General features: G+C 40.5%; 1 protein-coding gene across 3 annotated transcripts in view; it reads left to right on the top strand.

Moving 5' to 3' along the window:
• The window catches only part of GATAD2B (GATA zinc finger domain containing 2B), an 83967-nt gene that overhangs the window by 12944 nt on the left and 43756 nt on the right, over positions 1 to 27267 (top strand). The window contains exon 2 of one of the 3 annotated variants that reach the window (XM_027094919.1): positions 16305 to 16346. The exons of the other annotated variants lie outside the window; for them this stretch is intronic. The gene's annotated coding sequence lies outside the window, so the exon portion shown is untranslated. The remainder of the gene's footprint in view (positions 1 to 16304; positions 16347 to 27267) is intronic. 3 annotated transcript variants of the gene reach the window in all.

Raw genomic sequence — 27267 nt, 5'->3', positions numbered from 1 at the left:
CTCTCCCATTGTGGAGCACAGGCTCCGGACGTGCAGGCTCAGCGGCCATGGCTCACAGGCCTAGCTGCTCCGCGGCATGTGGGATCTTCCCGGACCGGGGCATGAACCCGTGTCCCCTGCATCGGCAGGCGGACTCTCAACCACTGCACCACCAGGGAAGCCCTCAGCTGCTTAGTTTTAAGCCCCATCATTGTTATTCCTTTCTTTTCTATCATTTCAGAGTTTTTTATATATATGCAAGCAAATGTGAGTTTATTTTTAGTTTTTCTTTTTACGCAAAAGATGGCATAGTTTTCCACGTCTTGCTTTTTTTTCATTTAATAACATAGGAGATTTTTTTCAAATCTATATATAGAGAATTTACTTATTCTTTAAATGAAAATTTTAAGGGTGAAAATCTTTTCATGGATACCAGAACTTCGTTGGGAAAGAATATTCGACTTTATGGCTGTATACCTTTCCTATTGCCTGCAGGTCTTGCTCTTTAATAACTTTCATTGCTATTATTCTCTTAGTCAGCATTGAGTAAACATAATTCGAGTACTGCTAGGTTATTAAACTTATTGTAGGAATGCTGATTACGTGGTTCATAAAGTCTGTTTTGTAATTTCATCGGTAATCCTAAATCCCAAATTATGTCAGAAAATCCTAGGCCCTGATCAGTGATAACAGGGTTATTTTTCCATTTCCTGGAGTATAGACCCCAGGTGGTTTTCTCTCTCCTAAGACTGGTTTGGTTTAGGAAAATGACAGTTAAAGAGAAAACTTGGGTCTCTTTTCCATGAGCTCTGTGTACTTTGTAACCACTTAAATCGGCTGGTTGTGGGGAACTGAAAAAGCCTGACCATTCATATATTCATATGAACATTCATAGGTATTAGGCGTTTATTGTACACCTACTGTGTAAAAGACATACACATAGGTGTTGTAGAGTATGTAAAGATAAATGATACAGCCTCAGTCCTCAAGAAGATACATAGTACAGAAGAGAAGACAGGTATTAAAATAACTGCAATACTAGATACAATGTATTTATAAATTAAGTAACCAGCATAGGAGGAACAACATATCAGCACCTTTTACAGCTTGGGTCAGAGTGTGAGTTAAGCTTACCAAATCCTGAAAATTCTATTTTCAAAACCTCTCTTTATTCCATCTATCTGTGTCTTTCCCAACTTCTGTTGTTTTAGTTTTAGCCATTGTAATTGTTTGCCCATGTCCATTTAATACCTTGGATATGTGGTTTCTTTGTTTTTGTTTTTTCTGGCTGCACTGTGCGGCTTGCAGGATCTTAGTTCCCCAACCAGGGATTGAACCCATGCCCACGGCACTGAAAGCTCCAAGTCCTAACCACTGGACCGCCAGGGAGTTCCCTTGGATATGTTTTTAGTAATAACTAACATTTGCTGGGCTTTTCTATGTGCGGGCACTATTTTAAGCACTTCATATTAATTAACTTGTTTAATCCTCACAATACTCTAAAGGTAGACGTTGTCATCATTCCCATTTTACAGATTAAAAAAACTGAGGCACAGAGAGCTTAAGTGATTTGCCTAAGGTCACATACCTAGTCAGTAAAAGAGCTGGGACACAAAATCAGGAAGTTTGACTGTTACGCTTAAATTCTTGAGTATTGGGGCTTCCCTGGTGGCGCAGTGGTTGAGAGTCCGACTGCCGATGCAGGGGACACAGGTTCGTGCCCCGGTCTGGGAAAATTCCACGTGCCGCGGAGCGGCTACGCCCGTGAGCCATGGCCGCTGAGCCTGTGTGTCCGGAGCCTGTGCTCTGCAACGGGAGAGGCCACAACAGTGAGAGGCCTGTGTGCCGCAAAAAAAAAAAAAAAAATTGTTGAGCATTATGCTGTACTCTTCGTGTGTGTGTGTGTATTATACAATGTTTGTCATTGTTTTAGTGGCTGTGCAATATTTCATTGTATGGATATATTTTAATTTGTACTTAATCTGTCCCCTCTGAGGAACATTTAGGGTGTTTCCAGTGTGTGGGAATACTGTCATAACCAGGGTTCCAGTGAAACATCTTACATACATCTTTATACATTTTAGTATATCTGTAGGTAAAATTCCTAGACATACAATTACTAGACCAAAGGGCATGCGCATTTAAAATTTTGTTAGATACTAAATTATCTTCCAATAATTTGTATTTATATTTAATATATTCACACCAACAGACTATGAGAGTTTCTAAAACAACTCAATTTAAATCTAAATTTGAGGGAAGTAGTGTGGCTGGACAGTGATGAGTACTGTCTTCAAGTGCCTTTGAAAGCACTTTTGTGCCTTATTAGAATTTCCTTCCTTAAATGCAGATATCTTTGGATTTTGATTATTGGCCATGTAACTGTAGCCAGTTGTTGGGAAGAGGAGTATGCATTTTAGAAGCAAATTTTACTTTTTTGAAATGTCCTTCAAACCTCTCAATTGTCAGTCTAAATGTAAAAGTTTTGACAAGTTGATTTCTTGTCACCACAATCTTTTAAAATCAGGACGACTTCAGGAATAAGGAGCATATATAGTTCCCAGCTGACTGTTCTCATGGAAACTCCTTACTGGAGTTCTTGTTAAACTCCCAGTAGGCAGAGGCAGAAAGCCAAACACTGCTAAATCAGCAGGGTTATATAGTTTTTAGGGAATGGGGATGTTAAGACAAATAAGACCAAATGCCTTTTACGACTCATTTCCTTTCCAACTAGTTTTCTGCTCATTGTTCAGTTATTTATCTTCTTCTTCATTGCATTTCTCTGTTTTTAGGGTGAAGGTGATTCGTTTTATTCAATAGATTTAAATTTTGTTTAGTGAACTTAGAACTTATTAGTAGGCCTTCACTTGCCCAGAGTAGGGGATTACCTTTGGTGGTACCATCACCCTACATACATTCTTTATTTTATCCCACATTCATGGCCTACTGGCAGCAGTAAAATGAAACAAACTTAGTTTTCGTACACATCCTTAAGCAGTGATAGGAAATTTGACTAATTCAAGGGTATGAGATGTGTTCAAAGTTACCATCTCCTTTGGAATTAAAAGAGCATTGGAGACTGTTTCATTAATTTATTATTGTTGGTGGTGATGTCTTGTTTAATTCCTACTCAGGAAGTCTGTCATTTTATTTCCAAGGAGCAAAACTTGTCTTTTAGGCCTGTTAATATCAGTTCTATTAAGTTTTGGATTACTATAATATTTCCTTCTGTTGACCAAAAGATTTAGATCCACTGCTGATCTTTATCTTCCTTATTGCTTGACACTGGTTTTGGGAAATGAAGAGGAACAGAAACTGGAAGCTCCAGATGTCTTATCATGAGTACTCCCTGTTTGTAGTGTAAGTCTAAATGAAGGCAACTGTGAATGGGGTTCTATTTTTTTTTTTTAATAAATTTATTTAATTTATTTATTTTTGGCTGTTTTGGGTCTTCGTTGCTGCGTGCGGGCTTTCTCTAGTTGCGGTGAGCAGGGGCTACTCTTTGTTGCAGTGTGTGGGCTTCTCATTGCGGTGGCTTCTCTTGTTGTGCAGCACGGGCTCTAGGTGCACAGGCTTCAGTAGTTGTGGCTCGCGGGCTCTAGAGCGCAGGCTCAGTCGTTGCGACGCTCAGGCTTAGTTGCTCCGCAGCATGTGGGATCTTCCTAGACCAGGGCTCGAACCCGTGTCCCCTGCATTGGCAGGCGATTCTTAATCACTGCACCACCAGGGAAGCCCTGGGTTCTAATTTTAAAATGTTGGAAGCTTAAAGATTTTGATATTTGGGGTGAAATTTATTCTTGAAGTTTTCTTTTATCTCTTTTAGCTTAGCAAGAAATATCTTTAAACAAACCTTAATGAAGGAGAAAGGATTTCTCTTCCATTTACTAAGTAAAATTGATGGCTTTTTTTTTTTCACTTTCTTTTATGCTTTGGATAAAATTAGGTTAGGGTCACTTTTGAGACTTCACTTTTAAAGAGGTAATATCAGTAAAGAGCAAGTGCTAGTGTCTATCAGAGTAAACTCCATGGAGAGAAGAATTTTGCCTTATTCACTGTTGTAGCCCTTGCACCTAAAACAATTCCTGCCATATACTATGTAATTAATTTGTTGAGTGAACAGGAAGTAGAAAACTAAATTGTGATATCCCATAGTTGGCATTCTGTATACCATATAAGATGAATGAACTAGTTACATGTATCAACCTGGATGAATTATCAAAGGTAATGTTAAAAAAGTAAGTTGCAAAGTGATATACAAATGTATATTATATAATCCCATAAAAATTTTAAACTTGCAAAATGATATGTTTTATGTAGTTATACCTGCACACATAAAGTAAAAGTACTAAAAAACCCCACAGGGCTTCCCTGGTGGCGCAGTGGTTGAGAGTCCGCCTGCCGATGCAGGGGACACGGGTTCGTGTCCCGGTCCAGGAAGATCCCACATGTCGCGGAGCGGTTGGGCCCGTGAGCCATGGCCGCTGAGCCTGCACGTCTGGAGCTTATGCTCCGCAACGGGAGAGGCCACAACAGTGAGAGACCCGTGTACCGCAAGAAAAAAAACAAAAACAAACAAATTCAGTGTAGTGGTTACCTTTGGGGAAAGGAAGAGAGAAATAGGATTGGAATACTTAGCTTCAGTTTTGTTTTTTTTGCTTTTTTTTTTTTTTTTTTTTTTTGTGGTACGCGGGCCCCTCCTTGTTTTGGCCTCTCCCGTTGCGGAACACAGGCTCTGGACGCGCAGGCTCAGTGGCCATGGCTCACGGGCCTAGCCGCTCCGTGGCATGTGGGATCTTCCTGGACCGGAGCAAGAACCCGTGTCCCCTGCATCGGCAGGCGGACTCTCAACCACGGTGCCACCAGCGAAGCCCTTAGCTTCAGTTTTATTTGTAATGTTATATCTCTTAAGCTAGTGTGATAAGTAAATGGTTGTTATATTATTCTCTACACTTTTTTGTGAATTTGAAGTGTTTAATAAAAGTAAATGAGAGGGCTTCCCTGGTGGTGCAGTGGTTAAGAATCCGCCTGCCAATGCAGGGGACGTGGGTTCGAGCCCTGGTACAGGAAGATCCCACATGCTGGGGAGCAACTAAGCCCGTGCGCCACAACTGCTGAGCCTGCGCTCTAGAGCCCTCAATCCACAACTACTGAAGCCCACGTGCCTAGAGCCCTGCTCCGCAACAAGAGAAGCCACTGCAATGAGAAGCCCGCGCACCGCAAGTAAGAGTAGCCCCCACTCACGGAAACTAGAGAAAGCCCGCATGCAGCAACGAAGACCCAATGCAGCCAAAAATGAATAAATAAAATAAATAAATTGAAAAAAAAATAAATGAGAGGGGGACTTCTCTGGTTGGTGCAGTGGTTAAGAATCCGCCTGCCAATGCAGGGGACACAGGTTCGATCCCTGGTCTGGGAAGATCCCATGTGCCACGGAGCAACTAAGCCCATACACCACAACCATTGAGCCTGTGCTCTAGACCCCACGAGCCACAACTACTGAGCCCATGCACCTAGAGCCAGTGCTCCACAACAAGAGAAGCCACCGCATTGAGAAGCCTGCACACTGCAATGAGGAGTAGCCCCCGCTCGCCGCAACTAGAGAGAGCCCGCGCATAGCAACAAAGACCCAACACAGCTGAAAGTAAAATAAATAAATTTATTTTAAAAAAAAAGTAAATGAGAAGTATAGATCAGGAGTCAGCAAAACTAAGGGCTGGTAGACCAGATTTTGCTTGCTGCTTGTTTTTGTCCAGTCCATGAGCTAAGAATTTTGAATGCTTTTTATGGTTTTAAATGTTTGAACAAAATCAAAAGAAGGATATTTCATGATATGTGAAAATTATAGAAAATTCTGATTTTGGTGTCCATAAATAAAGTTTCATTGGAAATTATCACCCTTATTACATATTGTCGATGACAGCTTTCACACTGCTACAATATCAGAGTTAATAGTCACAACAGAGATAAGGCCCTGGGCTTCCCTGGTGGCACGGTGGTTGAGAGTCCGCCTGTCGATGCAGGGGACACGGGTTCGTGCCTCGGTCCGGGAAGATCCCACATGCCGCGGAGCGGCTGGGCCTGTGAGCCGTGGCTGCTGAGCCTGCGCGTCCAGAGCCTGTGCTCCGCAACGGGAGAGGCCACAACAGTGAGAGGCCCGCGTACCGCAAAAAAAAAAAAAAAAAAAAGGATATGGCCCTCAAAGCCTAAAATATTTACTGTCTGGCCCTCTACAGAAAAAGGCCAATCTGTGGTATAGATGAGTTCTTTTCCTAGAATAATGGTGATATAACTGGGCAGATGAGCTGCTATTTGGTGAATACTTGTAATAAGTTGGAGGTAGTTATCCCCAGATTGTGTTTTTTGAAAGAACATACAAATCAAAGAAAAGTCAGCCGGATGTTGACTTTCATGGAAGTTTTCAAAATGGTTGCCCAGGGACTTCCCTGGTGGTCCAGTGAGTAAGACTCGGTGCTCCCAATGCAGGGGGCCCTTGTTAGGGAACTAGATCCCACACGTGTGCTGCAACTAAGAGTTTGCGTGCTGCAACTAAGAGTTTGCATGCCACAACTAAGAGGTCCGCATGCTGCAACTAAAGAGCCCTCATGGCACAAATACCCCGCATGCTGCAACCCCACGTGCTGCAGCTAAGACCCAGCACAACCTAAATAAATAAATAGATAAATATTTTAAAATTTAAAAAAAAAGGTTGCCCAGTAGTAGTCTCATCTTCTTGAGTAAGTCTAAGTCTAATGTATTTTCCCCCTTTGAATCACTCCTTAACTTGCTTATTATTAAAGTTCCTGATAACCTTGGATATTTGACAGTTTTAAATACCTACCAGAGCTTTGTGATTTGGGATTGGTGTTTTGGTAGCTTATTGTTTATTATTTCCGACAATTTTCAGTAGAGCAGCAGCATTTTAAAGGAATGTAATATTTGAATATGCAAACATACAAAGTCACTGAAGTAGGGACATCTCTTTCAGTAATCCTTCTTTTACATTTAGGTGTATTAAACTTTGGCCAAGTGTTTAGTTTTGGGAACTTAACCTATATAGCAGTAGTGGTGTTTTGAATCCATTGCAGTTTAGTTGGTGTTTTTTAAAGACATAGTGCTAGGTCCCTACAGAAGAAATTTTTCTTATGCAGATACTTCCACTTTAGGGCAACATGATGTAATTTTGATTATTTGTAAAAACGTCATGACTTATTTCCCTGAGAAACGTTAATCTTTCCCTTGCACTCCATTGGGTAGTCTGAGACATTCAGCGCCAAAAGTCAAGTAATCCTATTTGAGGTAACTGTCTTGTTCACATTCTCCCCAGGTTACATAAGACTGTTCTGCTCTCATTATATTAGAAGAAACGGAAAAATAAAATCAGTGCTCTTCATTTTTTCTTCCTTATAAAAAGTGTTTTAAGCGATATTGTTTTAGTTTTCAAAGCCATAGCTACAGTATTTTTTATTCAACTGGAAATGTTTGGTTAATGAATTTTTCTTTTTTAAAAGACCCTTCAAAAAGGGATCTTAATACTGTTGCCTTGGATATAAAAAGCAATGAAGCATAAAATACCTGGTCTGGTGACATTTTTTTTTTTTCTTAAGAAATTTATGGATGTACAAGTAAGATATAGGAAGATCTTCTAAACTTCTCTGTAGTTAATATTTCAGTCAGTATTAGCAATTGCTTTCTTGGTCTGAAAATATTCCGGTCCACTCTTACAGGTTCACAAGCTGTTCAGTTTTTATGATCCCTCCTACTTTCCTTTTTGTTTCAGATTATCCCCTTTATCTGCCCTACTTGTTGGAGCAGAGAATCCAGTTCCTGTTTGAGTGGGGTTTTTGCTTGGGGATAAGCAAACTGTCTTAGTGTTAGGAGCCAATATATTTCATACCTGATCTCATGCAGACCTCTTTAATGCTACTTAGAGATTTTCTTGTTAGAGGGGTTTTTGAAGGACCATTCTTTTTTTTTTTTTTTTTTTGCGGTACGCGGGCCTCTCACTGTTGTGGCCTCTCCTGCTGCGGAGCAGAGGCTGCGGATGCGCAGGCTCAGCGGCCATGGCTCACGGGCCCAGCCACTCCGCGGCAGGTGGGATCCTCCCGGACCGGGGCACGAACCCGTGTCCCCTGCATCGGCAGGCGGACTCTCAACCACTGCGCCACCAGAGAAGCCCTGAAGGGCCATTCTTAACTTCCAAAATCAAAGGTATGAAAGTCTCAGTGAACAGGATATATATGACCGTAATCTCAGATGTGATTATCAATCTTAGAAAGCTTTGTAGGTAAAAAAGAATGAGTAATTGGAGCTGTGTGCTAAAGGAAGGACCTGAATACTGTCAACTCTCTTGAATTCAAGAGTAAATCATTGCATCATCAAGAAATATTTAGGTACTCATCTCCCTGCTCCTCAGATGTCTTGGTTCTGTACCTTTTGCACCTGATCTCTAGCAGCACTGAAGCAAGGAAATACTACCAAGCTTCTTGCGTATCAGTTTTTTTTTTAATTTATTTATTTTATTATTATTTTTTTGGCTGCGTTGGTTCTTTATTGCTGTGTGCGGGCTTTCTCTGGTTATGGCGAGCGGGGGCTATTCTTCGTTGCGATGTGCAGGCTTCTCATTGTGGTGGCCTCTCTTGTTACGGAGCATGGGCTCTTTAAAATATGTTCTCTGTATTTTCAACATTAAAATTGACAACCTCAGTAATAGTGACACTTTGGGCCGGATAATTCTTCGTTGCACGCAGGCTTCAGTAGTTGCAGCACGCAGGCTCAGTAGTTGTGGCTCGTGGGCTCTAGAGTGCAGGTTCAGTAGTTGTGGTGCACGGGCTTAGTTGCTCCATGGCATGTGGGATCTTCCCAGACCAGGGATCAGACCTGTGTCCCCTGCATTGGCATGCGTATTCTTTTTTTTTTTTGCGGTACGCGGGCCTCTCACTGCTGCGGCCTCTTCCGTTGCGGAGCGCAGGCTCTGGTCGTGCAGGCTCAGCGGCCATGGCTCACGGGCCCAGCCGCTCCACAGCATGTGGGATCTTCCCGGACCGGGGCACGAACCCGTGTCCCCTGCATCGGCAGGCGGACTCTCAACCACTGCGCCACCAGGGAAGCCCGGCAGGCGTATTCTTAACCACTGCGCCACCAGGGAAGTCCCTCTGTTTTGGTTTGGGGTTTTTTGGTAAACTTTTTTTTTTAATTGAGGTGTAGTATAAATACAGAAAATGTTTTGTAAGGTGACCACCTAAATAGAGATATAGATTACCTCCACCCAGGAGCCTTTTTCATGCTCCCTCCTAGTCATTATCCTTCCCCACCCCTAAAGGTATTTGACACTATTACTTTTCTTACTTCCTCTGATAGTATTTGTGTTAAACTTCAGGGTTGAGGTTGTTGGTAACACTAGCCACAGACCTCTTTGAGAGTAAAATCATGTTGGTGGTGTTCACTCTAATCTAATGGTTCTTAACTGGGAAGGATTTTGCCCCCTACAGGACATTTGGCTGTGTATGGGGACATTTTTGGTTCTCAAAACTGGTGGTGGTGGTACTACTACTGGCGTCTAGTGTGTAGAGGCCAGAGTAAGCATCCTACAGTGCACAGGACAGACCCTAGAACAAAGAATTATCTGGCCCAAAGTGCCACTATTACTGAGGTTGTTAATTTTAATGTTGAAAATATAGAGAACATACTTTGAAGATATTTAAATTTGACAATCAGACATTTACCACTTTTCTCTTTCCAAATCTTAACTTTTATGTTGGCCTCCATTTATCTCATTAGTGTTATATGAGGTGGTTGTCCTGAAATTCTAGTAACTGGTTGTCTCATAAGTGTACCAAGATTGTCACAGATTGAAGTGAATTCTTAACTTGCCCAGTCAGGACAGTAGGTTAGATTCCAAAGCAATTTCTCCATCTCTGATGATTAATGGATAGTTAGTTCTAGTTCTAGCATAGCCTGTTGAGCAGAGGAATTCAGTGTGGTAATTATTAAAGTAGAGGATAGGTTTTTAAAGTTTATGGAAGTTGTGTAGCTGTGATAATTTATTTTATCTTAGATTCTTTCTTGTTGGAGGCTCTTTTTTTTTTTTTAATGTCTATTTATTTGGCTGCGCCAGGTCTTAGTTGTGGCACGAGGGATCTTCATTGTGGCGTGCAGGATCTTTTAGTTGCGGCGTGTGGGCTCTTAGTTGCAGCATGCAGGGATCTAGTTCCCCGACCAGGGACTGAACCCAGGCCCCCTGCATTGGGAGCTCAGTCTTAACCGCTGGACCACCAGGGAAGTCCCTGGAGGCTCTTTTAAAATCAGAGATTGAATGGAACATGAGCATATAGAGGGTAGCTCTGTGTGTGTGTGTGTGTGTGTGTGCGTGTGCGTGCGCGCGTGTGTGTATATATAATATATGCGTTATAAGCATTGTCTGTGATTTAGTGATAAAGCTAAGAGCAGTCTTTACAACAGAAGCGAAAGATGAGAAGCTTAATGCAGAGTAAAATCTCTGAAGCTTTAAGCAAAGCTGCTCATAGACTAGGAGCTCTCCCCTTTGAAAACTAGAGAGGGAGAGACACTGGTGGATACCTAGTCAGAAAGAATCCATGTGCTTAGAAAATCTATGGCAAAATGTTAATTTGACTAGTAAAACATGTCTTTTCTCTGTGGCACATAGTTGATGACAGGTGTTTAGGATGTTTGGGTTGAAATTTTTGTTCGTCTGTTTGTTGATTTTAGTTTTTTGGCTGTGCCACGTGGCATGCGGAATCTTAGTTCCCTGGCCAGGGATGGAACCCATGCCCCCTGCAGTGGAAGCGTGGAGTCTTAACCACTGGACTGCCAGGGAAGTCCCTTGAGTTGCATTTTTATTGTCAGATGTGTGTGAACATTTAAATGTAACTTGTCTGAAAAGAACTTGGCACCCCTATAAAGGTACAGGGAAGGTACAGATAGGAGAGAATGAAAACAGCAGTCAAGTATTAAGAAATGAGATGTTCTCAGGCCTGGTCCCTAGGAATCAATAGCATGCTGCTGATACAAGGATGAGAATAAGGGATTTGAGACTATAGTATTTATTTATTTATTTAAAATTTAATTAATTAATTAATTAATTTATGGCTGCATTGGGTCTTTGTTGCTGCGCACGGGCTTTGTCTAGTTGCGGTGAGCGGGGGCAACCCTTTGTTGCGGTGTGTGGGCTTCTCATTGCGGTGGCTTCTGTTGCAGAGCATGGGCTCTAGGCGCGTGGGCTTTAGTAGTTGTGGCACACAGACTCAGTGGTTGTGGCTTGCGGACTCTAGAGTGCAGGCTCAATAGTTGTGGCGCACAGGCTTAGTTGCTCCATGGCACATGGGATCTTCCCGGATCAGGGCTCAAACCTGTGTCCCCTGCATTGGCAGGTGGATTCTTAACCACTGCGCCATCAGGGAAGTCCCTGAGACTATACTAGTTAGATACCTTGTGGATCCCCCTGGAGTTGCTTTGTTTTTTGGAAGAGAATTATTATTTTGTAGTTGTTAAATACTAACTTAATGCTCTAGATGATTTTCATGTTTCTTTTTCCTAGGGATAGACAGTGAAATTCCCCAGTGCCCTTGGGAGGGTAAACCATCCTCATAGAAAAGACTGGTCTAGGAACATTTTATGTCTCATGAGAGATGAAATAGTGGATGTAATTTGCTTCTTCTATATGCTGATTAAGTCACTGAGAGTAGGGTATAAGAGTAACTTTTTATTATTTGCAGAACTTGAACAGTAGAGATGTTTGTCGTCTCTACAATTTTTTTTTTTTTATGGCCTCACCACGTGGCTTGCAGGATCTTAGTTCCCCGACCAGGGATTGAACCTGGGACCTGGTAGTGAAAGCACCCAGTCCTAATCGCTGGACCACCAGTGAGTTCCCTCTACAACAATTTTATTTCCTATAAACCCAGGACGGAACACATTGAGGAATACTACTTTGAAAAAAAAAACAGTACTCCTTAATTTAGATACTATCTCAGAACAGGAAATCTTGTTCTCATTTTCTTTAGTACCTGTGTAAGAAGACCCACCCAGTCCATATTCTGCTGTATCAGTGTAGTTAGTTTTTATTTGCTTTAACCAAATTTTTAATAAATACATCCTCCCAATTAGTGGTAGATACTTCAGTATCATCAATCACTAATTTATAACTCTGAAGTAATTGAAGACTGATTTTTTTCCCCATTAAAATAAGAATTATTCTGTTTTACTTAATGAGCATAAATCACCTGTTTTTAAAGACTAAATCAGTGCATTATTCTGGAAGTAATTCCCAATTTGTGCATCAAGCTTGGGACAGCAAAATGGTTTTCTTTGTAGTACTGCTTGATTGCACGTACTATTTCTAAATATGTGGAGAAGAACTCCCATGCCTTAAGAATTAACTTCTCATTTTGATTATTTGAGCTTATCTACACTTAATGAAAAAATGGAAGCTTATTGATCATATGAATGGGGTTCTACTCTTCTTTGATCTGATTGTTACTGTAATAGTAATTTCGAAATCATGAGCTGATTTCTCCAAATAGACTAGACCCGCTGAAAACAGAACTATAAGGAGTTTGCAGGAGAGGACTAACAGCTATGCAGCTTGGGTTTTTAGCTTGGGATTTTTAACTTTAGCTTGGTTTTGGGGGGTTTTTGTTTGTTTTGTTTTTTTGTTTGCTTTTGACACCAATAAATAGCTTGTGAATTTCATACAAAATAATCTTAGGTGTATGTTAAAATTTTTAAGTTGGCTTTTTTAAAAAAATAGATTTTTATGGTGGGTGGGGGTAAAAAAAGAAAAACTAGATCTTATTTTTTAACCTTAGCAGTGGTTCTAATTTTGATCCATTTGTTCTCTGAGCCCAAGGATATTATATCAAAACTGGCACAGGGCTTCCCTGGTGGCACAGTGGTTGAGAGTCCGCCTGCCGATGCAGGGGACACAGGTTCGTGCCCCAGTCTGGGAAGATCCCACATGCCGCCGAGCGGCTAGGCCCGTGAGCCATGGCCGCTGAGCCTGCGCGTCCGGAGCCTGTGCTCTGCAACGGGAGAGGCCACAACAGTTAGAGGCCTGCGTACCGCCAAAAAAAAAAAAAAAAAAACTGGCACAAAAAATTTAGCAAATTACTTATAAAATTTGTAAAGAGCAGAGATGGGGAACTAAATAGTTTTTGTAAATTTGTTTCTGATATTGCTGAGGTTTTTAAAAAAGTATTTGATTCTCTGAAGTTCATATTTGTCTTTTAGGAGTACCTTCCAGCTTTTAGTTATAATTAATTTGAATCTTGTTTCCTGATAGATAATCACCTTTTTCCTCACGATGATTATTACCCTTTATAATTTGACCTTCCCAGATGTTTATCTATCAGATGTCTTTTGTACATACCTAGATTGTATATGTTTATTAGCCTTTCAGAAGAAGTCCTGGATGAAGTCTTCTAGGATTAGAAATCAAAGAGTTTGTATTTTTTACTTCAGTTGTATTTGGCTGATATTTTCTTTAGTCCAGTGGCATAGAATGGAGATTGGCACAGCAAGCATAGTGAACTGGGCTCTTGAGTTTTGGCCAAGAAATGCTGAAGTCATCATGCTGTAGTGGACCAAGTGTGGACATTGGAGCCAGCATCTACTGAATGAGTTAGCTGAATGACCGACTTCATTCAAATTTCTTAATTTTACCAAGTTAGTTTCCATATCTATAAAACGGGGAAAGGACCTCACTTTTCTGGTTTGTTGCGTGGATTAAATAAATATTTAGTGTGTTAAATACTCAGTTAATGTTAGATCTTTTCTTTTTCTTAAAGAATTTGATATTCTTCAGAGCATCACAACTTGGATAACATTTACCAAGGAGTATTTCTAAATTTAAAGTTTTCAGTTTACACAATTAAATACCTTTGGTTTTGGATGATGATAATTTAGCTGAAAAGAGCAGGGTCACTGGCTACCAGATAGTTGTTAATTTTTGAGGATCTGAGGAAAAATACCTGTTGGTTTGAGAGCATCTCTGGTACCTCTGGACTACTAATCAGTTTAATATAAAGGCAGGCATTGTAGTAAACATAGTATATTGTCTTAGCCTGTACACTGTTGGAGAATTAACTCTTTGCTAAAGGTAATCACTCCCGACAGCTTAACTGTATCTAAGCCTTTTATGTTATCTTAAACGCTGATAACCAGTGTTTTTTAAAAAATTTATTTATTTTAATATTTATTTGGCTGCGTCAGGTCTTAGTTGTGGCGGCATACAGGGTCTTCACTGCAGCATGCAGGATCTTTCGTTGCAGCACGCGGGCTCTCTAGTTGTGGCACACGGGCTGACCAATGTTTAAATGCAGTCAAATGTATGGATTTAAATGGGCATGACCTCTGAATGATTGTTAAAAGATGGACAGTCTTCCCTACCCTGATTAAACATGAAACTAGTGAACTTCAGTTTGAAATTCATAGTTGGTCTCTTGTGGAAATGTGTTAAGAGAAAAATTGATTATTTTCTTTCCCGCATTTATCACAGACATCATGTTTTCCTTTATCTCCTAGAATGATAGTATCTAGATCTGGAGACCTCTGATGGGCTCCTATTAAGTACAGCTTATTGTGACTGAGGTGGTACAACATCAACCACTTGAAGCTTAGCTTGGTGTAGATGTAGATGTAGGGTTTTCCTTTGTAGTTTGTAAATTATTGAATGTCTTATGCCAGTGATCAATACTACCTATTTCAGATTTAGCTCAGTATTCCTTTTCTGAAAATTGAAGTTAATATTAGATTGCTCAGGAAAACTTTTATTTACAAATTAGTATCTTTGGGTAGGGTGTCAATTATTTTTCTCTTCTCTAGACTCTAGAAGCTTTAATATTTGGGCAAAACAAGAGTTTTGTAGGAGATTCTTTTTTTTTAAGGCATTTTAAACATGTTTATTTATTTGTCTTAGTTGCGGCATGCGGGATTTTTTTTTTTTTTTTTTTAGTTGCGGCATGCGGACTTCTTAGTTGCGGCATGCATGTGGGATCTAGTTCCCTGACCAGGGATCGAACCCGGGCCCCCTGCATTGGGAGCATGCAGTCTTACCCACTGGACCACCAAGGAAGTCCCTTGTGAGAGATTCTGATGGAATAAGTACAGTTATGATTTGAGTTTCAGAGGCCCAAATGAGGCAGGTATTTGGGTGATATATTGATAAGAGGTATCAATTGAAAAGTAAGGAAATCTCTCCCCTGCCCCCATCATTCCCTGTTACTGTTTATAAAGATTATTTTCTTGCAGAGATCCTAGAGTAAAGGTCCTCCAGCTAGGAGACCGCCAAAACAGTTACACTGCCTTACCTCCTCTTTGGTTGTCTTGGATTTCTTTCCCACCGCTTTCTGACCCCTAATCAGTACTCTTGGGAAATACAAACTCCTTATAAAGTGATTGGAGACATTTGTTCTAAAACGAAAAAAATGTTAATTAGGAGAAATTGTTGTAAAATATATATTACAAGGGCCTAAGCCATTTTTTTTAAGCCATTTTTATAGTTTGCATGTACTGTTATGACTACTTCGCTGTGAAACCTTGCTATATGATTTTTGTTAGATGTGGATTCAACTGCCCTGAGTGGTGTGAATTGATAGGGCTAAATGAGCTAACTACCTGTGAGACAGCTTCAGGAAAAAAATCTTTAGTGAATTTATCTAGTCTCTTATCAGTGTCTGTTCCCTAGCACTAGCAATAAGGGATAAAGAAAAGGAGCTTGGTTGCCAATATGTCTTCATTTTTTGGTAATTTGGGGTTTGGTATTGATGCTGTGATTTCCTGTCTTGGATGTTGGCTTTGGAAACTAAACAGTTAAAGCATCATGATTTGAGAGGAAACTGGCTCTCATGAATGAAGGCAAAGTTTGGCACTAGTCCAGAATAATGGGGGTGATAGTTAGGGTGGGGAGACTGACTTTTGTACCACAAATGACTTTTAAAAATTAAGAGATAATTCCATGTCCTGAGGTTATAAACCGGCTACAGCTGGTTTTTATCCCCCCCACTCCGCTCCTGCCCCCGCTAGGCATCATGGGTAAAAGTAAGCATCCCCCTGTTTCTTTTGTTTAATATAACAGTACGCCATGTGATTGGCAGGGCAGTGCCCGCTTGGAGACCGGGTTTGTGCAGGTCTCCCAGGGGGGCTGGCACGTATGAGGCCTCCCCTGTGCAATAGAAAGAGCTTCTCTTACGATAGAAGAGAGAAAGGGAACCCCCCCAAAAAAACAAAACAAAACAAACAAACAAACCTAAACCCATCTCTTATTCCTTTTTTTCCTCCTTTTTCTGTTTCCTCCCCTTTCTTGTCTCCAGCTTTCCTGGCAGCTAAAGGAGGGAGCAGAAAAATGTATACCTGTAAGTACATTTAACTGTCTTGCCCGCTCCACCCCCCGCCCATTTCCCCTTTTTCTAAAAGCAGAAACTCAGTTCTTCACAGCCTTTTCCTCACTATGTGTAGAAGGTGATACGCTGAGGTTTCTGATGGGGTTGAAGTAATAAGTACTGTTGCTTTTAAAAATTTGTTGCAGGATAATTGTTTCTCATACAAAGCTCCTTTTGGTTTGGATCCTCAACCCTTCTACTTCATCCTTTTGCTATAATGGTCTCTGGATTCTAGTTTTCTTCGAGCTGAAGCTGTGAGAGGAATGTTATGCTAAGGTCTTCTTTTTCTTTTTTTAAATTTCTTTTGTCTGTAGCAGTGATGGTTCTAGCTCCCCCTTATCCTCACTACCCACCCCCCCTTCCCGTGTCAGCTCCGATGCTGCTCTGTGAATGGAGTCAACCAGCTGACTGAGTGCTGGCATCGTGCCAGGGGCTGCAAAGCAATGAGAATGTGCGCGCACTCGCATGTGTAAGTGTGTACAGAACACAAAGGGAAAAGCCTGCAGTCTAGGAAATCACAGGCTATTATATAAGGAAGTCTGCGTCATCTCTGCTTACTTGTGCTGATGGACAAGGAACAGGGGGAGGGCCAGAAAAATACCCTTTTGTTGTATATACATACACACACTTTTTTCCTTCCTGTCTTTATTTAAAAAAAACAAAACAAAAAAACACATATTTCTGTTGTGGCAAAATGAGACAGGGCTTCTCTGTCCAGGTGGTAGTGACCTTGTTCCTAGTGAAGTGTAGTAATAACTCTTCTGGGAGGTGAAGCAGTTTCTTCTGAGTCTCTTCTTCCTGCCCCGATTCGGAGGTGTGTGTGCTTGAGGAAGAGGGGTGACTAGAAGAGAAATGCCTCCTGAATTTAACAGCTATAATTTGTTAGATACTTTTTTCTTTTTTTCCAGACTGTTTCTAATCATTCAGGATTGCCAAGGGTATGGGGTGAGGTGGAGAGGTGCTCTTTTTTTTTTTTCTTTTAGAAACTTATTTATTTTTGGTTGCGTTGGGTCTTCATTGCTGCACATGGGCTTTCTCTGGTTGCAGCAAGTGGGGGCTACTCTTTGTTGCGGTGCGCGGGCTTCTCATTGCAGTGGCTTCTCTAGTTGCGGAGCACGGGCTCTAGGCCTGTGGGCTTCAGTAGTTGTGGCTCGCAGGCTCTAGAGCACAGGCTGAGTAGTTGTGGCGCACGGGCTTAGTTGCTTCGCGGCATGTGGGATCTTCCCAGACCAGGGATCGAACCTGTGTCCCCTGCATTGGCAGGTGGATTCTTCACCACTGCACCACCAGGGAAGTCCTGGGGGAGGTGCTCTTAAGGAGAAGCAAAAGGCCAGGTAATAGAGCAAATACTATCTATTAGCTATTCCTTTGAGTCCTCTCCCTCTTTTCTCTTTATTTCTTGTTTTTGTTTTATTTCGTGTATTACAGAAATGCAGTAGTCTCCCCCTGCCATCTGCTGCAGAGTTAGGATTGTTCAAAGGGAAGGTCAAACAGCATGTGAAAGGAAGGAAAAATGAAAGATCTAAGCTTCCAGACATTGCAAGTGTTATGATTTTGGGATTCAGTTGGAGTGATTGTATCTTTAATTGGTCGTTAAGAGCTCATTTAGAAATTGTATTTCAATTTACCACTAATTTACCATGGTGCCTTTTTTCCTAGTTTCTTAATTTCTCTTTATGTGCTTCTTAGGTGTGTTAACGTATATATGAAACAGCTCTTGTGTTAAGTGGAAATGTAAAATAAAGTGTGTTAGTGAATAAAAGAAGGTCATACTGTTAACAGTCATTTTATGTAAGTTTATTTTTGCTCCTGTCTATTTGGAGTAATGATGCTGATGTGCAGTAAGTGGGTAGGGAGAGTTTAGAGTAAGAGAGAACTTTTGAACTAGTTTATCCTATAATAAGGTTTGTCATGCTGCAGTCAAGAGGAAGTCCCTTAATTCAGTCTTTTTGACTCTTTATGTTATGGCCCATGAATTTGTGTTCTTGCCATGTTTTCACAAACAACAATCTTTGAATATACTGTGTATATTTTTCTCTTTGATATGTGAGTGTTGATACAAGTGTGAGGAGGTGCATATGAAGTTGTACTTTAAGGGTTGCTGGTTGGGACTTAGAAGAGTGGCTGGCCTGCTTATTCCCTAGGCTGCCCCCAGTTATTTCCCCACCACAAGTAGCTGGATCTCACTCTTCCAAATGTCCATTTTGATTAAGGGAGATTTTTTTCCCCTGTCAGTTGAATACTAAAGACAAAACAGCAACAGAGACCAGCCTAGCTCAAACCTAAAGGCTAGATAAAGATTCATTCCAAGTTGTGTGATTCCCTAGTTCTTGGAAGTAATAATTACCTTTTTGAGTTGATATTATCCTCTTATACTATTGGGTTGGCCAAAAGGTTCGCTCAGTTTTTTCCGTAAGATGGCTCTAGTAGCACTTAGTTGTCTTCAACTTCATTCAAAACAGTTTTGTTAGATTGTATGTGACAGCTGTCATATCAATGTGAATTTAAAAAAAGACATCAAAATTGGTGAATTTTTGTGTAGCCATTTTAATGTTGAAAATGGAAGAAAAAAGCAACATTTTTAGTATATTATGCTTTATTATTTCAAGAAAGGTAAAAATGCAACTGAAATGCAAAAATAGATTTGTGCAGTGTATGGAGAGGTGCTGTGACTGATCGAATGTGTCAAAAATGGTTTACAAAGTTTCGTACTGGAGACTTATCGCTGGACGATGCTCCACAGTCGGATAGACCAGTTGAAGTTGATAGCGATCAAATCAAGATATTAATTGAGAACAATCAACGTTATACCACGCGGGAGATAGCCGACATACTCAAAATATCCAAATCAAGCGTTGAAAGTCATTTGCACCAGCTTGGTTATGTTAATTGCTTTGGTGTTTGGGTTCCACATAAGTTAAGTGAAAAAAAACTTTCTTGACCGTATTTCCACATGCGATTCTCTACTTAAACGTAATGAAAATGTTCCATTTTTAAAACAAATTGTGATGGGCGATGAAAAGTGGATACTGTACAAGAATGTGGAACAGAAGAGATCGTGGGGCAAGTGAAAGGAACCACCACCAACCACACCAAAGGCTGGTCTTCATCCAAAGAAGGTGATGGTGTGTATATGGTGGGATTGGAAGGGAGTCCTCTATTATGAGCTCCTTCCGGAAAACCCAGCGATTAATTTCAACAAGTACTGCTCCCAGTTAGACAAACTGAAAGCAGGACTCGACAAAAAGTGTCCGGAATTAGTCAACAGATAATGCAAGACCACATGTTTCTTTGATGACCAGGCAAAAACTGTTACAGCTTGGCTGGGAAGTTCGGATTCATCCACTGTATTTACCAGACATTGCACCTTTGGATTTCCATTTATTTTGGTCTTTACAAAATTCTCTCTCTTTTTTTTTTTTAATTTATTTATTGATTTATTTATTTTTGGCTGCATTAGGTCTTCGTTGCTGCGTGGGCTTTCTCTAGTTGCGGCGAGCGGGGGCTACTCTTCATTGTGGTGCACAGGTTTCTCATTGTGGTGGCTTCTCTTGTTGCAGAGCACAGGCTCTAGGCATGCGGGCTTCAGTAGTTGTGGCACGCAGCCTCAGTAGTTGTGGCTCGCGGGCTCTAGAGTGCAGGCTCAGTAGTTGTGGTGCATGGGCTTAGTTGCTCTGCGGCATGTGGGATCTTCCCGGACCAGGGCTCGAACCCGTGTCCCCTGCATTGGCAGACGGATTCTCAACCACTGTGCCACCAGGAAAGTCCCTACAAAATTCTCTTAATGGAAAAAAATTCAGTTCCCTGGAAGACTGTAAAAGGCACCTGGAACAGTTCTTTGCTCAAAAAGATGAAAAGTTTTGAGGGACTTCGTTGGTGGTGCAGTGGTTAAGAATCTGCCTGCCAATGCAGGGGACACAGGTTCGATTCCTGGTCCAGGAAGATCTCACATGTCTCAGAGCAAGTAAGCCCATGCGCCACAACTACTGAGCCTGCGAGCCACAACTACTGAGCCCACAAGCCACAACTACAGAAGCCCGTGCCTAGAGCCCGTGCTCTGCAAAAAGAGAAGCCACCGCAATGAGAAACCCACGCACCACACAGAAGAGTAGCCCCCGCACGCCGCAACTAGAGAAAGCCCACGCACAGCAACGAAGACCCAATGCAGCCAAAAATTGAAAAAAAAAGTTTTGGGAAGATAGAATTATGAAGTTGCCTGAAAAATGGCAGAAGGTAGTGGAACAAAAGGGTGAATACGTTGTTCAGTAAAGTTCTCGGTGAAAATGAAAAATGTGTCTTTTATTTTCACTTTAAAACTGAAGGCACTTTTTGGCCAACCGAATATTATTTGTAATGTCCTCCATGGGAACCAGCCATTTTGCAGGTGCATATGTATAGTATTGTTATGTTTTAATTCTATCTATAGGATGCTTGCTTATTCGACTGATAGGTTTCAGAAGTCTTTTGCAGTCTTTTACTTTTAACTTTTCTCTTTGTACCTGGAAGCAGATTAGTAAGGATAATCTACGGTTAGGTAGTTAAAATCAGTGAGGCATAAGTTAGCACATTCTATCAATGGACAGATTTTTTTTTTTTTTCTTAATTCCCATAGGCCCTAGTTACTGTTTAGGAGTGACTGAAGAGTAGTTTTGAAGGATGTGTGAAAAATATGCCCTTTAACCACCTCTGTCTCCTTCATTCTAATGTTTTATATATTTTTTTAGCATCTTTATTGGAGTGTAATTGCTTTACAATGGTGTGTTAGTTTCTGCTTTATAACAAAGTGAATCAGCTATATATATACATATATCCCCATATCTCCTCCCTCTTTCTTCTCCCTCCCACCTTCCCTATCCTACCCCTCTAGGTGGTCACAAAGCACCGAGCTGATCTCCCCATTCTAATATTTTAAATAATGTCTGGCAGCTTTCCTTTGATATATATCAGAACTTTTCTGCTGATTTATTATAATTCTTTATAATATATATTATTATAAAATATATTAGTATAATAAGATAATACATTTGTGCTGATTTTTTATAAGGTGATAGTGGGAGAGGGCTGCTTACCTCCTATTCATGAGCTTTTTAGGCAGCACATCCTAACTTGTCTCATTTAAGCATAGGAGCCTTTATGATCCTTATTGTGTATTAAACAGAACGGTGTGTCATCTAAGGCAAGGTCACCTAGGCTCTTCCATTCAAGGATGTGAGCCAAGGTTTGTGCAGTAAACTCAATGAAATAGAAGAGACTGTTGAAACAGTGACAGTCTGTTTTTATTTAGAATTACTGCCTTAGCAGTTTGGATTAAAAAACTAAAAATAGGGGGCTTCCGTGGTGGCGCAGTGGTTAAGAATCCTCCAGCCAACGCAGGGGACATGGGTTCGAGCCGTGGTCCGGGAAGATCCCACATGCTGCGGAGCAACTAATCCCGTGCATCATAACTACTGAGGTTGCGCTCTAGAGCCCGCAAGCCACAAATACTGAAGCCTGCGCGCCTAGAGCCTGTGCTCTGCAATGAGAGAAGCCACCGCAATGAGAAGCCCACACACCGCAACGAAGAGCAGCCCCCGCTTGCTGCAACTAGAGAAAGCCCGGCAATGAAGACCCAACACAGCCATAAATAAATAAATAATAAATAAATAAATAAAATCTATTTTAAAAAAAGGATTATTTTTTTAAAAACGACAATATAGACAGCATAGTCTGATGATTAGGAACACGGGCCATGCAGTAAGAAAGACCTGTGTTTGAGTCAGGCTTAGCTACTTACAAACTATGAGACCTTATCTGTTTCTGTTTTCTCTTCTGTAAAAGGAGAATTATTTAAATTATTAAAGCCCTCCTTTAAAGGGCTTAAATGAAGTAATGCATTGTGAAGCACTTTAGCACAGTGCTTAGCAAATAATAAGACCTCATTGAGTGTTAGCAGCTGTTACTAATATTCCTATCTATTGGGTTTGTGTATACTGTTTTCAGTGTTCCTATTAGTTTCTTTAGTCAGTCTGTAACTATATCCTTTTTAAACTTTTGGCATCTTCTGAGTTACACTGGGTTGATAGACATATATGTCGGAAGAGTCTAGATCAGGAGTCAGAAACTACAGCTACTGCCTGGTTTTATAAATAAAGTTTTACTAGAACACAGCCACACCCTTTTGCTTACAACAGCAGAGTTGAGAAGTTAGCCCACGAAGTCTAAAATATTTACTGTCTGACCCTTTACAGAAAAAGTTTGCAGACTCCTGTTCTAAATCAAGAGTCCTTTTTTTTTTTTTAAGAAAAGTGAACCAGAAAGCAAGTTCTGGAAATCAAAAGGGAAGTAATTAAAATAGACTAGATTTAAATGGACCAGAAGGAATTAATCGTTTCAGGCTTTTAGGAATGGGATTCTTTAGCCTGGGGAATAGTGGGAAGAAGTCCGTTGACGTAGCTGATACGAGTTAGGTGAAAGAAAGTACCATTTGGAATTGGTTAGGCAATAACAGTGCTTACATGGTCTGTTGGGGCATTTCATAGTAGTGGGTAATAAGGGAGGTACAAAGGAGAGATTTGCTGCCAAGGAGTTTGCATTAAACCTGAAAAATAGTATGAATTGGTAGGTTACTCTAACAAGTGTATTAGAAGTGTGATCTACCTTTTTGACCGACCTTCTAGAGAAATGGAAATAAAAACAAAAATAAACAAATGGGACCTAATGAAACTTAAAAGCTTTTGCATAGCAAAGGAAACCATAAACAAGACGAAAAGACAACCCTCAGAATGGGAGAAAATATTTACAAATGAAGCAAGTGACAAAGGATTAATCTCCAAAATTTACAAGCAGCTCATGCAGCTCAATATCAAAAAAACAAACAACCCAATCCAAAAATGGGCAAAAGACCTAAATAGACATTTCTCCAAAGAAGATATACAGATTGCCAACAAACACATGAAAGGATGCTCAACATCACTAATCATTAGAGAAATGCAAATCAAAACTACAGTGAAGTATCACCTCACACCAGTCAGAATGGCCATCATCAAACAATCTACAAACAATAAATGCTGGAGAGGTTGTGGAGAAAAGGGAACCCTCTTGCACTGTTGGTGGGAATGTAGATTGATACAGCCACTGTGGAGAACAGTATGGAGGTTCCTTAAAAAACTACAAATAGAACTACCATATGACCCAGCAATCCCACTAGTGGGCATATGCCCTGAGAAAACCATAATTCAAAAAGAGTCATATACCACAATGTTCATTGCAGCTCTGTTTACAATAGCCATGACATGGAAGCAACCTAAGTGTCCATCGACAGATGAATGGATAAAGAAGATGTGGCACATATATACAATGGAATATTACTCAGCCATAAAAAGAAACGAAATTGAGTTATTTGTAGTGAGGTGGATGGACCTAGAGTCTGTCATACAGAGTGAAGTAAGTCAGAAAGAGAAAAACAAATACCGTATGCTAACACATATACATGGAATCTAAAAAAAAAAAAAAGGTTATGAAGAACCTAGGGGCAGGACGGGAATAAAGACGCAGACCTACTAGAGAATGGACTTGAGGACACGGGGAGGGGGAAGGGTAAGCTGGGACAAAGTGAGAGAGTGGCATGGACATATATACAACTATTAAATGTAAAATCGATAGCTAGTGGGAAGCAGCCTAGTAGCACAGGGAGATCAGCTCGGTGCTTTGTGACCACCTAGAGGGGCGGGATAGGGAGGGAGGGAGACGCAAGAGGGATGAGATTCGGTGATATATGTATATGTATAGCTGATTCACTTTGTTATAAAGCAGAAACCAACACAAAAAAAATAGAAGTGTGATCTGTGGACTCTTGTGGATCCCTGAGACCCTTTCAGGGAGTCGTGCGATGAAAGCTGTTTCATAGTAATACAAAGGCATTATTTTACCTTTTTCCCTGTGTTGGCATTTGCACTGATGATCCAAAAACAGTGGGGAGTAAAACTGCTCTGATGCCTTGGTATGAATCAAAGCGGTGGCACCAAACTGTACTAGTAGTCATTGTATTCTTCATTGCCATACAGTTTAAACTTGCAGGTAAAAAAAAAAAATCTAGTTTCACTTAAGAATGTTCTTGATGAAGCAGTAAAAATGAATTTTATTTAATCTTGGCCTTTCAGAACATGGGTTTTGAATATTTTGTGTGATAAAATGAGAAGGACTTATAAAGCACTTTTGCTACATGTTGAGCTACAATGGTTGTCTCAAGGAAAAGTGTAATCAAGCTACAAGCTACCTAGCTGCTTTCTTCATAGAACATTGATTTTACTTGTTACTTGGTGAAAGAATAATTAGGGACTTCCCTGGTGGTCCAGTGGTTAAGACTGTGCTCCCAATGCAGGGGGCACGGGTTTGATCCCTGGTCGGGGAACTAAGATCCCACATGCCGCACGGTGCAGTCTACAAAATTTAAAAAAAAAAAAGAATAATCAGTGAACTATGATCTTTAGATTTGGGTATTTGGCAGACATATTCTTAAAATTTTTCAGGGAAAGCAACTGACTATATTTGTGCCCAGTGATAAAATTCGAATAAAAATTAAACCATGAGTTTGACAGCTTCCAGGACTTAAATATCAATACTTTTCTGATGAGATTAGTGGTAGTATTGACAAATGTGATTTTTTAAAATATATATTTTATAATGAACTGTGTCAGCATTTGAAATCTACATGACCTAGTGGACCAGAATTTTCCAGATGATCAATGCATGATGTAAAAAAATCATGCTTGGGTAAAAGAGCCATTCAGAGTATAAGATAAACAATGGATTTTAAAGTAACAGTATGAAGTTTATTGATAAGGTTTCAAATTTCACCTTGCAACTAACCTTTAGAAACGACTGTGGTTTTTTTTTTTAATTGATGTAAAATTCACGTAACAGAATTAACTATTTTAAGTTGTATAATTCTGTGGCATTTAGTACATTCACAGTGTTCTGCAACCACTACCTAAATCAAATTTCAGAACATTTTCATTACCCCAAAAGGAAACCTGTGCCCAGTAAGCAGTTGCTTCCCATTTCTCCATTTCCCAGCGCCTTGCAACCACTAGTCTCCTTTCTGTCTCCATGGATTTATCTATTTTGGATATTTCATATAAATGGAACCATCCAGTATGTGACTTTTTTTGTCTGTGTTCTTTCACTTAGCATGTTTTTGAGGTTCATCCATGTTGTATAATGTATCAGTACTTCATTCATTTTTGTGCCTGAATAATATATACCACATTTTGCTTATCCATTCATCAGTTCACATTCATGTGAACATTGGGGGTGGTTTCCACCTTTTTTGCTATTGTAAGTAGTACTGCTGCGAACATTTTGTACAGGTTTTTGTTTGAATACCTGTTTTTTTTAAAATTTATTTTTTGTTTGTTTATTTTTGGCTGCGTTGGGTCTTCGTTGCTGCCCGCAGGCTTTCTCTAGTTGCGGTGAGTGGAGGACGGGGACGCTACTGTTCGTTGTGGTGTGTGGGCTTCTCACTGCGGTGGCTTCTCTTGTTGTGGAGCATGGGCTCTTGGCGCATGGGCTTCAGTAGTTGTGGCGTGTGGGCTCAATAGTTGTGGCTCGCAGGCTCTAGAGTGCAGGCTCAGTAGTTGGTGGCACATGGGCTTAGTTGCTCTGTGTCATGTGAGATCTTCCCGGACCAGGGATCGAACCTGTGTCCCCTGCATTGGCAGGCAGATTCTTAACCACTACACCACCAGGGAAGTCCTGAATACCTGTTTTCCATTCTTTTAGTTATTTACCTATGAATGGAATTCCTGGGCCATATGATGATTCTATGTTTTTGATAATTCTAACTTTCTGAGGAACTACCAGACCATTTTCCAAAGCAGATGTCCCACTTTACATTCCTGCCAGCAGTATACTAGAATTACACTTTCTCCATATTCTCACCAACACTTATTTTCTGTCTTTTTGATTATAGTCATCCTGGGAGGTATGAATTGGTATCTCATAGTGGTTTTGGTTTGTATTTCTCTAATGACTAATGATGTTGAGCATCTTTTCGTGTGCTTTTTGGCCATTAGTATATTTTTTGGATAAATATCTATTCAAGTCCTTTGCCCACGTGTGTTGAGCTTTGAGTATATCAAAGATGAAGGTGTCCACAATTCTGACCAATTGAAAAGAGTATTAGAATACCTTTCTCTGGTATCAGTATGAACTCACGAGTTTTAATCTGTATACATGTTTTTGCACACATACACATATACAGATATAGACATGGACATGTGTTTGTACGCACATACATATATTTCTTGTTCTGAGAGGACACCACCATAGCGCAGCAAGCACATATGACACCAGTTCTTGGTTTCTAGGTGCCAGTATCCAGTAAAAGGAACCAGAGCTCCTTGGAGAAATGACTAGGGCAGAGAAAAAACTCACATGAATCTGAAATATCATGTGTAACCAGAAAGTAATGAAATGCTAAAAAAAAAAAAAAGATGGAGAGTCAACTTGAAGGAGCTTCCAATGACCAAGTCTGGGACAGTTTGAAGAATAAAATAAGTAATGATAGTAAGGAACTATATAACCCATGGGATAAAATAAATATCCACAAGTCCGTACTGCTATAAATAAATACTTGAATAAGTAAATGGGGAAGAGGGGACAGCTGTTTATTCCAGTAAAATTCAAAATATATAAGAATGATGGAAACATTAGGCAAATGCTACAGTAATAATTGCTGCAGGCAAGAATTACCTGTAAGGACTTCCCTGGTGGTCCAGTGGTTAAGAATCTGTCTTGCAATGCAGGGGGTGCCCGTTCGATCCCTGGTCAGGGAACTAAGATCCCACATGCCGAGGGGCAACTAAGTCTGCACACCACAATTAGAGAGAAGGCCATGCACCACAATGAAGGGAAG

The sequence above is a fragment of the Aethalodelphis obliquidens genome, unplaced genomic scaffold (genome assembly GCF_003676395.1).
Source record: "Aethalodelphis obliquidens isolate GAN/ISIS:26980383/991018 unplaced genomic scaffold, ASM367639v1 scaffold90, whole genome shotgun sequence".
NCBI classification, from domain to species: Eukaryota; Metazoa; Chordata; class Mammalia; order Artiodactyla; family Delphinidae; genus Aethalodelphis; species Aethalodelphis obliquidens.
Note: the sequence above shows the minus strand (reverse complement) of the source record. Positions and strands in the feature narration are given on the sequence as shown.